A 15204-nucleotide genomic window follows, 5' to 3' on the forward strand; every position below is an offset into this window, starting at 1 on the left:
TTCTATTTACTCTCTGTCGTATCGTTTTTGGCGCTGTTTTTTCTAAGTGGCATCATGCACCAACTAGTCCGTCTGAGTTCACTTGCGGTCGTTTTGGCAGGACTCGGTGTTCAATCGTGCCAGGATCCGGCATTGTGCGCTAGCCGAGAAGCAAATTGATCGGTGTTGTTGGTTGTGGTATCCATAGGACAGGAAAAGAAAGATGCGTCGAGAACACATGAGGGGTGGCGGCCGTATGCGAGACCGACCAGTGAAAATGCAGTGGTGCTTTAAACGGCGGTGGAAGTATGACAAAGGGAAGTATGACGCCCCTGTTTGTGTTGTCGGTGTTGATACAGAGAGAAATCACATCGGAAAGGGTACGATGAAACCGTTCTATTAGTCCATTTGTCTGTGGACGATAGCTCGTCATAGTTTTTTGGGTAGTACCAGCAGCTTGGGGAACGTCCTCAAGGACTGCGGACGGAAAGGTTCGGCCACGATCACTTAAAAGAGCATGAGGTGGTCGATGCCGTAAGACGATCGCTTGCTTGAAGAAATCTGCGACCTCAGAAGTGCAGCAGGTACGTATAGGGGCAGTTTCCGCATACCGCGTCGAGTGATCGACAGCGGTCACAATTCACCGATGACCAGTCGAAGTCAAAGGAAAAGGTCCATACAAATCGATGCCCACAACTTCGAATGGTGTAGATGGACAAGGCAGTGGCTGTAGCATACCGGTAGGGGCTGAGGTCGAGTGTTCACTACGCTAGCAGGAAGGGCAGGACGCAACATATCTAGCGACGCTTAAGGAAAGGCCCGGCCAAAAGAATCTGCTTTTAAGGTGGTCGTAGGTCTTGTGGAAAGCAACATGGCCAGCTGTGGCGTCCTCGTGGAAAACGTCCAAGATGTGGGCTTGAAGACGGCGAGGGACGACTGGAACCCATCGGTCTCCGGTAGGGTGTTAATTGTGGCGGGAAAGGGCTCCACCATTGAAAAGGCGAAATTTACTTATTTGGTGGCGTGTTCGGCTGTTAGGTGGGGACGTTGAACCGTCGAGAAGGTCCAGTAGTAGTCGACTGTACGGGTCGGCTCGTTGGAGCGAAACAAGGTTTCTTGGGATACTTTGACCGACGCTTTGCAAAGGAGCCATGGGCAACGCGATTGAAGTCATAGAAGGCGATGAGTTCCTTTAGTACGATGGCTGTGGGCAGTGGGGTGTGGGCAACGGGAAAGAGCGTCGGTATAGTTATGCTTTCTCCCCGACTTGCAAGTAGCAGTGAAGCTGTGTTCCTGTAAACGGAGTACCGAAGGGCCAAGGTGCCGCGATAGGTTTTTGAGGGAGGATAACCAACAAAGGACATCATGGTCTGTTACCACTGAGAAATTCGGCCATACAAATAAGGACGAAATTTTTGCACGGCACAGAAAACGGCTAGGCACTCTTTCCCAGTTATGGTGTAGTTCGTCTCAGCGGTAGTCAAACTGCGGCTTGCATAGGCAACGCGCCGCTCCGACGAGGAACCCGTACGCTGAAGAAGGACAGCACCAAGACCGTGTCCACTGGCATCGGTGTGAAGAATAGTGGGTGCCGATTCATCGAAGTGCCAGAGCACTGGTCCGGAAGTTAAAGCTTGTTTCAGGGTTTGGAAAGCTCTTTCACAGTCTTCGGTCCAGACGAAAGGAGTTCCGGATGTGAGCAATTTGTAAAGTTGTGAGGCTATTGGTGAAAAAATTGGGATGGTGCGACGGAAATAGGAAGCCAAGCCCAGGAAACGTCGTAGCTCCTTCAGACGAAAAGGCCGGGAAAAATTGATAACCGCATTGATCTTGTATGGATCCGGTCTGTATCCTTGCTTACAACGTGGCCTGTCCGTACGCATAAGTTCTCGATTAAGTTCCCGCTTACGAATAAGACGCCAATAAGTTGATGTCGCCCATGGCAAATAAGCCGGTTGCCAAAAAACTCGATGGAAACGCTACCTTAACCGAGCGTTTTGTATGAGTTTCGGGCAAACGACCTACTACCTAGACATCGCCAAAGTCGTAGTTGAGAACTTATTCCCACGCTTATCGCGTTCGGGCAAACGGGCCCAGGACTTTGATTGAGGTACTGGCAAAGCGACATTTTTTGGTGTTTAGCTGTAGACCAGCATTGCCAATACAGGTGAGTACTTCATCCTCACGTTGAAGGTGTTCAGCGAAAGTGGACGAAAAAATAGCGATACCATCGAGGTAACATACATTAGTCTTTCACTTCAAGCCACGAAGTACACTATCGATCATGCGCTCAAAGGTGGCCGGAGCGTTGCAAAGTCCAAACGGCACCATGTCGAACTCGTAGAGGCCGTCTGGTGTGGCGAAAGCTCTTTTTTTCTTTATCGGCTGTGGGCACGTGGATCTGCCAATACCCTGACCGAAGATAGAGACTCGAGAAATATTGTGCCCCGTGAAACATATTGAGAGCGTGGCCATTTCGGGGCGTAGGATAGACGTCTTTGCGGGTTATTTTGTTAAGCGCCCTGTAGTCCACGCAAAAACGCACTCAGCCATACTTCTTCTGGACCAGGACAATGGGCAAGGACCAAGAACTTCCCGAAGGGCAAACAATGTCCCGCTGAAGCATGTCGCCCACATTTTCTTAATTAATTTTGTGTTTTGCGGATGAAACGCGATAAAGATGACTGCGGACGATACAAGAACCATTAATTCTATGCGATGAGTCACTGCTGATGTTCGTTCAGGTGTGAGGGAATGGCTTTCGAACAACGCCTTGTGCTTGTTAAGAAGGTCGATTAGAGATTTTTGATTTTCCTCGCTGAGCTCAGTGCTGATGGTGGATGTAAGGCACGAAGACGTCATCGCTTGCCCGCAGCCACGCTGAAGTGATGCTGTAGGGCAAAGGGCAAGAGGGCCAACTTCGTCGTTTAGAATAGATGCAAATTTAGTGCCTTTAATAAGCAGAATCAGCTTACAGACAATGTGTAGTGCGGCGATAAAAGCTGATCCCTGCGAAAAGCGAACGACGCAGTGCGGCATTATGGCTGCTTTGAAGGCGATGTTCCAAGCTGGTATGGAAAACAAACCTCTATCAGCTATACTATCGCACGTAAGGAAAAACGCAGTTTCTTGGCCGGGGGACAGGACACAATCTTCGGCAGAGGCGACCAAACGCAGTACTAGAGCATCTGATACACAGGCCATTCTTGTCTCGGTGAGGTGAATCACAGGCTGGCAGAAGGAAATTACCGCAGTCGACGCTGACAAGAAGTCCCAGCCCAAAATGATTACATAAAAACACAGAATGTTATGTAGGAGCCCACCTATGGTAACCCACACTGTAGAATATCCACAAGGCCGAATGGCATCACCATTTGCCCCACACAAGGATGGCCCGGCGTATGGAGTTCTCGCCTTCCCCAGACGTGAACATAACTGTGCACTAATAACTGACACACTCTCCCCCGTATCAATAAGTGCATCAACGCGGAAACCTTCCATTTCCACCAACAATAAGTTGCACGGACGTTTAGGAGGAGTTCTGGTATTTTCGAGCAATGCAGTTTTCCCACCAAAAACTGCATGCCCTAGTTTTCCGAAGGGTGGTTATTGGTAAGTGAGGCAGGAGGAAGAGGGGACAGAGAGCGGCGGTAGGGCGGAGGCGATTTGCGTCGTGTTGGAAATTTCGACGCAGGCTAACGATCCCGAAATGGTCAAAATAATGTGCTACCCTCCCCTATGGCGCGCCCCATAGCCCAGATGTAGCTTCGGCGCGTCATGCCTGAAAAAATTGGAAAAGATCTCATCTCCTCCATCCAAGGACGACGGCGATGGTTGAAACGCGAACCTTTCTCTGGTACGAAAAACAAATGGGGAAGAGCCAAAGTCTAAGCCACTGCAATGAATATCAAAGCACCAAATATCAAAGTGCGAGCAGCCTCAGAGACAAAGTCCTTGGCTTCAAGGCCTAAACTGCAAACTGCCAGCAAGTCCAAGTCCAAACTCAAACGAAAGCAAACTTGGACTTGCTGGCAGTTTGCACTTTAAGCCTTGACGCCAAGGACTTTCACTCTGAGGCTGCTCGCACTTTGATATTTGGTGCTTTGATATTCATTGCACTGGCTTAGGTCCAAGTCCAAACTCAAACGAAAGCAAACTGGTCCCTCAGTAGGCACCTGAGCGCCTTCTCGCACCTATCGTCGACCGTGTCTGAATGACGAACACGGATACACGGCGGCTTCATAACGCCAGGCACCAAGGTTCAATTCCGGCAATGAGAAGCGTCTCTCTCTTGTGTTATCATCATTATTATCATCGTCATCATCATCACCACCATGTTCCCTGCTATTGTATAACATTTGCGTTCCTGCTGTTCAATTTCGTTACGACACCGCCATCAAATAGACCAAGAAAGCCTTGCTTTAATCAAATCAATCCTTATTTTCAAATATCGGTAAAATGTCGCCAACGTAAGCCGTCACCTTATGAAAAATCGTTGAAGTTAGATTCTTTGCTGTCACATTTTCGTAAGCCTTGTCTTGGTCTGTGGACGTACAGACAGTGCTGGCGGAAAAGTCCCCTGCTGTACTTTTTTCACAGAATTGTGAGGCACGCCCCCACAAAGTTGCCAAAAACACTGGAAGTCCCTAACATTATGCAAGTCCTTGAATACGCTTGCCAAGCATAGAATCCGTTTACTAAAGCAAACATAGGACCGGTATTGCATGTGTAAAAACGTGCAGCGCTTTTTTTACAGCAACATTTTGTATTTATCGCTGTTGGAGGCGCAAGTATATTTCAAAGCCGGAAATGGAAGTCATTGGCCGCGCGAAAAATAAAATATTCAGGTTAATTTTTCACGTAATATTTTCTTTAAGGAACTTCGTTACGTAACTGTGAGAGGTGAAAACGTAAGAAAAATTAGATCGTTCCCCTGTGAGATTTATGTATACAACTATTCCTCCCTCCTCCCAATAACACAATAAATGACTGGGATTCTCTCGACAGTGAAGCGGTTATAACGATTGATTTCCAGACTGATATCAATAATTTTGTCAGTATGTCAGTCCGTAGGGTCTTAACAGTGGAGCTCTTTAACCTTGAGGGCTGAACGAGCCGAACACTAACAGAAAACTGCGCTCTCCGAAGTGGAGAGGGTTAAATTGCTAGGCCAGGAAGTGTGACGCAAGCCCACGAGCAGGTGTTGGGAGTGCGCTCCTCAAGACAAAAAAAAACGCTTTCCGTGTCGAAATTGAACCTGCCGCCCCCCCCCCCCCCCCCCTCCCCGTTATGAAACCGGCGTCTACCCGCTTGCGTTACCATCGCATTCGGGGCACTCAGCCTTGCCTTTACGTTCGTAGAGCGGGCGTTGGCTTCGGGCTTAAGCTAAGTACAGTGGGCTTGGGTCTTTGGCAGTTCGGAGTTTTGACTTTAGAAGATGAACTGTGGACTTTAATTTAAATCAGTTCCATGGCGAAAGCTTTGCTTTTTAGCCGTATTTCTCTGAATAAACAGGCATAACTAAGAAAAGCCAAGTTAGAGCTAGTGAATAACACCAGCTCCACTGTTTCCTCCTCTTTACATTTCAACTGCGAAGGTGGCTGATTTTTGAAAGCTATTCTTCTTTATTAGGTTCGCATTTTTTTGTTATTTCCTGACACACTTTATCTTGCCAAGCATTCTAATAATAATGTTGGCGTTTTAAGTACATGTAATAAATCAATAAACCATGTACAATCAATTATTTTTTTTTTTTGTTATAACGTATTCTGCGAAGGACTCACAAGTTCTTTTCGCAGGATGGGAATCTGCTGCCGAAAATTCTTTTTGACCAATTTGATTGTGAGGAGTAACGCGCCGACGCTACACAGGCGATGAAGCGCGCCATCGTGGAGGGCTGAGGATTAACTTTGGCCACCTGGAGATCTTTAACGTGAGCTCAAATCTCCAACACGCGGCCGCTTCTCGCCTTTATCATAAAAAAAAAAAACGGACGCCATGGCAGAAAATCCAATCCTTGTCCTTGAGCTCAGCAGCCCAATGCATTTGCCAGACAGCTACCGCCACGGGGGCAAATTATTTTGTATTACATTCTTACGCTCCAATAAAACAACAACAACAACAAACTGCACATAATGCTGTCTCCGGTCTTCTGGCCCCCGTGAAATGTTGCGCAAGCTTTGTGGTGACTTGAGTAACTGAAGGAATAATAAGTAAATAAATAAATAAATGAGCAAATCTCGAGGCATTACTACGCCGCGACAGTGTTTTTTGGCGGTGGCTTTGGTCCGTGGGCGTCCGTCGCACAAAAGATTCCCTGTGACGTAATGGGCACCGCTGCGAGAGTGGCGGGTGAGGTGCGACACCTCCGTCGGTGTGGCTATTGCGAAGATTATTTGTTGGAATTTTGAGTTCACTTTCTATAATCGCTTTTAAGACAAAGAAGCACCCTTTATGATCCAGCCTTTAACCAATGTCCTTTAACATAGCCTTGTGCGCTTTAATATGCGCCATAATCCAGCTTTTGCTTTGGAGCGTTAGGAACAAGTTCTAAAGCATTTGCAAGGCTGAAACTGTCTCAAAAAAAAACGAAGGAGAGAAGCACAGCTGTAGCACAACCGCAGAACCCCCAGACATTTCAGGTGTTTCTCTATAAGTCCAAGAAAAAAATGGCAAAAAAAAACCGACGCAAGTAACGAACTCGGTGTCAGGTATTCGTACCTTCGTTCTCATTCCTACCTTCGGCTTGCTTCTGGCAAGCTGACTGCTCCAAATAACTTCCTGGGATACCTGGAAGGGAATGTATGACTTGATAGAATAGAATTGCGCTTATTAGAGACGCGGAGATGGAGACATACCTCTGCAACTGCTTTGTTTTAGAATTCTCTGCCGAAGCAACACAAAAGCAACCAATTACCTTCCTTGGCCAACGCTGGTCGAATGATGTAAGCGTACAGAATGCAAAAGTAAACCAGAGCTTAAATGCCTCATAACGAAGGTAACGAGCAAACATGTTCTGCAGTGTTTCTACTTTTGTTGTCCCTCATCACAGTTTGCCTTTTTTTTTTACTTCTGAATGCACAACTAATTTGCCGCACAACACGTTGTGCTGATATTGGGCATTGTGCCCTCTCCTTGCTCTGCATTTGTGCAAGCACACTAAAGAACACTCACAACGGCGGACCAAACATACAATGTTGCCTGAACTAAGCACCCTGAGCTTTGCGCTTCGTAACTGCGTGCAAATTGCTAGTTTGATATAAATATAGTTTATAAATCCGCTAGTTCAGTTACAACTTGACGCCCACAAGTCCCTGCAAACATCAGCAAAGTAAGTGGCAGCGTGCGAACAAAAGCCGACTCCAGGAAGTTTTGCAGCGTCAAATATCCCCTGCCACGTTTCTCGATGCAGCAATTTTTTTTTTTGAAAACCAGGTTTTATTTTTTAATTCCAAGTTTCTTCAGTACTGACGTCAAAAGAAACTCGACCGTTTTTTCAGCTCACGTATAAAACCGTTCCCGACGCTCCGCCGTATTAGCGCCCTTTTAAGCCGGCTCAAAATATGTTTTTGGCAATGCTCCAAGGACTTTCTGAAAAGTGCTACTACGCTGACCTGCTTCCGACAGCTTCCATTTAGAACGGGCGCATTTGCCTTACTTCGTTAAGCCTCTCACATTTCCACCCATTTCATGCGTCCGTCATCGCCGAACATCCGGTAAAAGAGTTTCCAGAACGAGCTTCCACGCGCGCCCGCCTCCCTTGGAACCCAACACTGAGCGCTGCCCAGTTTACGCTTTGCCATTTGGTTTTGTTGGCTGCATCCTCTACCGGCCGCGTGACAACCCTATTCAAACGTTCCGTATGTGCGAAATTACAGCATATGAAATTCTTCCGGGGCTTGAGGCGGCGCACCTTTGTTAAACTTTTTCATTTTTTCATAAACTAGCCAGGGTCAGATGTCAGCGTAGCTTTTTCGAGAGCGTATGCCTAAGCGGCAGAAACTATGACTCCTGTGAATATGGCATGAACGGAACACACAGAAATAGAAACGGTAAATTGCGTTACTTGTGCTCTTTTAAGGTGAAATAAATCAAATTAGCGCCCGGTATGCAGTAAGTCCCGTAATGCCACAAAGGGCATAAAAAGTCCCCTTAGACAAGCCTTATATTAACTATCGCCTTTTCGCAACGACGCAAACAGGAAAAACATGCTAAATAACGCTTCCATAGATATTGCCCATTTTAAGGATCGCCGTATCGCTTTGAAAAGGAGGTGTTGCTGGTAGCCAAAACTCTTTTAACTCCAGTATGATAAAGTGTGCCAGAAATAATATGCAAAATAACATGTTCCACATTTCAGCCCTTCATGCAACAAAACAGTTCAGCTCTACGTTTCTCGTAATCAGAATCCGAACATCATTCGAGTCCTAACAACTGGCTCGATCGAGCCACGCTCGACAACGTATTTCACGTATCTACAGTCGAATACGTAGAGACGTGAGAGGACGAGTTTGCAAAGGACGAGTTTACCGCTCTGTCGAAGGGTTTAACCTTCTGTCTCTAAAAAACAAATCAAACAAGTTTCAACCCTCAGAAGACCTTGGAAATTCCGCGCGCTCATTTTGATAAAAATGATACAATCAGGACGCCCCAATATTGATGGCATTGTAACGCGACATGCACTTGTGAGCCCCTTCGCAGTTAGTAGGGTTTTTCAAAGCCGTTGGAAGCCGCTGGACGTGAACGACATGTTTGAAACAAAAACATGCAGATCATGAGTGATCTTGCAGTCGAAGGACGCAATCGGCCATTCTTTTTCTGTTAACGTAGAAGACCTGTTCTACGCTACAACTCACGCATCATTATTTCAGGTTACTCAAAAACGTATCGAAGGTCATGAGGAAGTGTAATTTCAGAATTTAGCCCGCATATCTGCCAATGGGCTTGAAGCGGGCCGACACAATTATTTGAACGCCTGTTCATCGTACACCGTTGCATCGAAGGAATGTAAGTTTCATCGAACCCGCCAAGTCGAACGTCGTTTCATCAAATCAGGGCCAATTTCGTACCAAATTCAGCACGCATCACGAAGGCATCATATTCTGCGACAAAATTTTTCCCGTCTTCGGACTACTTTCTGGCCACATTTTAGTACACGTAGAAAAATTTGGCGAAGCAAACGTTGAAGAATGAACGCAAATACCTATTTTGTATTCATCACCTGTTACCTGCAAAAGTAAAAACATTCCTCTAATAAGACCTCTATGATGACCTCGTGCGGGGACCTGCATACAAGGATCAAAGAATCCAATCAACGCATATTGAATACAATTACGAGAGACTGGGTTTGTTTAGAAATACAATACCGCGTCTAAAATTGCCCTAAAACTGTCGCGAAGATAACAAATACGCGCCTATCCACCCTGTGAAAGTGGTTGAAAAACGAAGCTGTAAACGACACCCACAACGATTACCCATGTTACGTCACTTCAATTCACACACGTGGCTTTACAAAGCGTGGAACCATAGACGAGTGAAACGCATGTAACCACAACCTTTAATACTGAAAGAGATATTCTTTGCTAAGGTTAAATCAATGCATGATTCATGAAGGGGGGTTGGTTGAGTTGTATTCGTGAAGAACATGAGTGGAAACGTTTTTTTATAAAATTAAAGGACCTCGAACCCGGTGTTAGATGATCTCACTTCTCCGTCTCTGCCGCCGCCGACTGAAGCGACGGAATCGGCGGCAGAGCTTTCTTTGATTTTTGTAACTCCTAGCGTATCCTCAAGGCGCGTACACAGCCGCTACACGTGCCGTGGCACAGTGGCGTGAGAAGTTGCATGAACCTATCGTGTGGCATTCAGTGAAAACGCAGGTGGTAAACCCGCAGATGTGTTCGGTCTGTGCACTGTCTGTCTCCCCCGTGTCAGTGTGGGCCCGTAGCTCAATCGTTAAGACAACGGGCTCCCGCTTCGTTTCTCTATTCGTTCCAAGTTCGATTCCGGGCGGTGCCAGCAACTTCTTTTCTTTGATCGCGAAGCATTCTGTTGACATCAGCGGTCGCGACAGAACCCCTGGGGGTAGAGGTCAAAAGCTTTGCTTTAAAACACGGAAGGATGCCGTTAATTTTCGAATCTATGAGTTATCGCTACTCGAAAAAAATTTGGCCAGCATTGGCCGGCTACAGATGGATACGCGCGTGAAGCGTTGCATCATAATTATAACAATGAACATGTTTCCGATCGTTTTGAACCATCGAACAAATAAATGGCTTAGAAGTGTCGGCCCTGGCAGAAAAAAACATCATCTCGTTCGCCTTCTCACCTTTTGCACCGCGTATTGTGCGCCTGTTTTGTGCCTGTTGCCTGTTGCAAGACAGCGAGTGCGTTCTTTCCTGCACCTGATACGAAACACTCAAGGCATAAAGCTAACTAACACAAACAGAACGTACAAGAATGCGGCTGGCCTGGAATAACATGTCTCAGCAGCGCTGCTTGCTACCACCGGCGTGATTTTTATGGGCTTCCAGCACCTCAACTCTTGCTGTGCTGGGGAAATGGTTGTGTTCTTTGAAGTATTTCTTATTGTGCGCTTCTTGTTCCAAATCAAGAAAGGTATGACGCGTTCCTTAAAGGTATGACTCCGTAAGGCTCACACTTCCTAAAAAAACTCCTTGTGAATTTGTCACCAACGTAGCACATTAGGCTTCCAGCAGAGCTTCAGCTTTTCATAAATCGTCTTCCTGGACTCCACTGCATGCGCATATGAATACTTTGGTTTTAGGTGAAAGGTAAACGGGCCGCTATTTAAATCAGCAGACACATTTGCATCCACACAATATCCGCGCAACGACCCTCACAGCATATAAGCGTGGTTATGACATCCATGTGCCGATAGGATTTCAGGCATGCTCATATGCGGGAACCATACATACCTTCGTAAATGTTCCTTCAAACCATTGCCACAACACGAATGCTGCCTATTTGGTACTGCTGCGTTTTGTAAGATCGAGGAAATATACAATCAATTGCGGTTCGATGAAACGGCATTCTATGAGGCAATGTTTGGTGGTACCGATTTTTTTGAGGCGGCTTCTACTAACCGGTGATAAATGAGTTGTCTGGGGCCAGTTCTAAGCTTTGTCGAGTTTTTCCTTAACGCAACATTTGTACAGTTTAACGAAGCCGTTTATTTACAGTAACAGCACATGTGCATAGCCTCACGGGTTGCTCCTTTGTTATGCGATATTTTTTGCGGGGACGTGTTCTCGCCTTGGAAGGAGTAAAAAAGCGGCAAGGTTGCGTACGGAAAGAAGCACACACATTCCTTCGTTGACTGCTGTAAGGAAGTACTGCATGAAAGTCCACTTAGTCATGGTGAAGTGTACCTAGGACCGACTGGATGATGTGAGAACAGACGAACGAAGAACTACGACGAACCACGCAACGGGGCATCTTATATCCACTACTCGGCGTGGAATTGTAATCCGGTCAAGGAAGTTAAAATATTGCACAGGTTCAGCGATTGCTTAGTGAGAGATACGGAGGCTCACCATATCACAAAAAGGGGAGATGAGTGTGTCAGCGATACTCCCATTACTCTGCACAACATAGAGATGATGTTTAATGAATCTCGCCTGTAAATTTTGTTACCACGAGTCCTACGTTATTGCGCCCGCGTGATGGCATGCTCCGGTATTTACTTTTTCGTGCTTTTGCGTGGAATAAAAATTAGTTTCCAGTAGATGTGTTGTCTGTGTGTGGTGTCATTAAATTAAATCCCGTAAATCCTGGTGTCATTAAATTCTGCTTCTCACCCAGGATGTAGCTCGCTACGTCGCTTCCTACGTGTTCTCTCAACAATTACGACAAATCGAATCACTTCCTCTTTGCCCTCCATAGCTGACTTGAAGCCCCGCTGCTCGTAATAAAACAAGTAGCATTGACTTTCCGGGACTAACTCAGGATTGTCGCTGCAGGCGACGATAGATACGCCGTAAGCAGAAACAGCACCCGTCCATTGTGCCGGTGCTTCAAAGGTTGCCAGTTCTCTACGGACAATCTCCACGGACAATCTTCATGGCGCCCTTCACCGTCTTTATGCCACCCCGGAAATACACATTTGCCACCAATTATACGTTACGTCCTTCGGGATTTCAGTAATCTGCATAAACCTGCCTGGAGTTATCAATTGCATGATATAATAATCACGAGGTGCTTTCCTTGTACCCTATTTGACGTGTTTTGTGTATTATCACCAGATAGATAATCTTGCGCCACCGGTGTTTGATATTATTGATACAGAAACAATGCTGAAAACGCTACAAGGACAGTGAAAGAACCCGGCGAGTGCTTATCCAGATATTCCACCGTTCTTGTTGTGACTGCGCTGAACCTGGTATCTCAATTGCAAAAAAACTCGCCCAACAACACGTTTGATTGATGTCGTTGGTAGGATGTCGGATTAGGTCGTCTGCTGGTATGCTCATTTCCTGGTAAGAGTTACCATGGGCTGGGGGTTGAGCTGTCCGCGAGTGTTCCCCTCATGGCGTTCTTGCATGCGACACACTTAACAAGCGCGCTGGCTGCGTATTAACCAATACCGGACAAGAAAACCGACATGTCCTCGCTGCTACGTTTTCTAACGCAGTGGGCACGGAAAAATACATAAACACGGTATAGCTACATTCAGGAATTCGTTGAGAAATACTCGCGACCTGTTTTGAGCTGTGCGCGCAAATAACATAAAAACGTTCAGCAGAATGTGAACCTTACTCGGAAGTAATAAATCTATTGTGCCGGTGAGCGGACAGCACCGCCAACATATCTTGGAGAGTACATAGAAGGTGTGCTAAGTACCGCACAACGAAAGCTTGTTTTATAGTTGCGTTCATGAATTTGGTAATCGAAAGCGTTTCATTTGTTACTGACGCTACATTTCCTTCATGGTGACATTACCGCTCGGTATTCGACGTATAAATGCTTAGAGTTTTCGTTGCCATTCGGGTGTAACAGCAGGGGAAATCAACTTTATTCTGGAGTATCCTAAACTCAAATTATCCTATGGTTTTCCTGGGCCTTTGTCAGGATTCCTTCCCCAAGAGTCCTGCCAGAACGGGCTTTAACCTAAAAAATTATTGCATCTCAGCGAATCCTTTTTATCTTTAGATGATTTCATGTTTGTTTACACACATGTGGCATGCACGTATCCCCTAGACTTCCGTTGCATTCAATGAAATATTTCATATTCCAGTGTTTGACGGAATAACGCCTCGTAAGGTAAAAGACGTAGCCAAACTACGTAGAGACGTGGTCTCGCTGCACTATAGGTATGTGACCTCACTGCCCCGCCTACTGCCCAATATATAGCCTCGTTTTCCAGGGCACATGCTCATTGTGAGCACAGTACCCGCAGGGGTGCCGACACGTTAAACGGCTTTTTTGCCTTGCTCGTTAGGCTATGTTTCATAGTTGCAAACGGCAAATATTTCCGGCTGAAGATGACCCCTAATAATGAATAAATTAGTCCATATTACCACAGTTCTTCAAGCATTGCAGGAGGATATTGATAATACTAATTCAGAGAACATACAGGCATACACAATTGTTTATGCAAGGTGCTACGCTGAAAACCACACACTTTTACAATAACTGCAAACACTTAAAAACGTGGCAGGAAAAACATAACTCCAAAGTGCCGCTTCTACAATGTTTTACACGTTCGAATTCTGATGCGTTGACCCCATTATTTAGCGCCTGTTTTTATCAACAGCGCACCAAAATCCAGAACGCAGAAATGTAGGAAAAGTAAAGGCTTGAAGAATGGCAAACCAAACTTCAAACGGGGTAAGCAAAACTTTTTTTTTGTTCTTGACCATTTGGCACCCTGTGAGAAATACACTAACAATCAGTGGTGTAGTCATAAATATTTTCAAGGGGGGTGGGGGGGGGGGGTTATACGCCCCCTGTAAAGACATAGAAAGAAGGAGAGTCTGCGCCGAAACCAAATCTCGGTCATTTTACGTATCATATTTGTACGTTTTATTTTATTTGTTACGTTTTTATTCACATTCCAGTGTATAAATAGCATGGGCAAAACGAAGCACAAAAGAAGATTATGGATGCAACGCTCAGAAAATTGTGGGGCCTTTCTGACGACTGGTGTGAAAGGTTTCCGGGTAATTACCAGGTTTCATGGACTGAAGCGGATGTAAGGCAATCAGTGGAGGACTTGTAGAAGGTGTTCCGGGTGATAGTCTAGGGCTCATGTTCACCATTGCACTGATCCGTAAGCATGAGCTGAAGTTTCTGCACTTGAAACTCACCGTCGCTGATGGCCCTTTCTGTTGGCGTCTAGTGCAACGAGTGCGCTACGTGGCTTTTTCTTATCTCATGCGAAGGATTTTATGAGTGCCAGATCGTTCGTTGTAAACGGCTTACTGTTGATTAACTGCTGTTCCTGTGGCACACAGGAGAGGCTTTCTTGCCAGGTTGACATAAAGATGGAGCGGTACAAGAAAACATAAAATACTTTACAGAAAGTAGGTTTTCGTTTTTTCAGCCAGGGCGAAATTCAATCAAAAACAAACAGCTCCTCCGGAGAAATAAGTTTGTGATGCTACCAATCCTCCACGAAGAAAACTGTTTCTGAAATCAATGTGAAATCATGCGCAGCTTTCGAGAGCAGCAGCTCTGCTGGGACTTTTGTGTTGTACCCTGCAACAATTATATTCTTTTCAGTGTTAACGCAAACATTCGTCGGTCACTTAACCTCTTAAGCGATTGAAAGGCGAATGCCAGCGATTATCGAAGAATTCTGCACTGCGGCATCGCGTTTGCGGCGCTTGTCACGTTCACCTGTCATGCGGCAGGAATCAGATAATTCTTGCTCTATCCGAACACGGTACCGGGATGGCGATGTAGGTACCACAATTGAATGAGGATCTGGCGACCTGGGCTCAAATCTCATTCTAAGCCAAATTAGTTCATGTATGTTTCATTCACTTGTCTTTATGGCGGCCATAATTTGGTTTCATTCGTGCAGTCGCCAGCAACTAGGCCCACTTTTTGTGTTTCGTGCAACTGGCCACAGCAACAGGCCACAGAGTTTCCTGGTCAGAATATGATGGTATCTTGGAATCAGGGTCATACCCCATAGGAGCCTCAAAAGCTCGCCAGGTGTCATTATTCACCCAGATCGGCTAATTCAAATGAATGGCGGCC

This window comes from Haemaphysalis longicornis, unplaced genomic scaffold, assembly GCF_048455015.1.
Source record: "Haemaphysalis longicornis isolate Haplotype H1 unplaced genomic scaffold, Haemaphysalis longicornis Haplotype H1 scaffold_14, whole genome shotgun sequence".
NCBI classification, from domain to species: Eukaryota; Metazoa; Arthropoda; class Arachnida; order Ixodida; family Ixodidae; genus Haemaphysalis; species Haemaphysalis longicornis.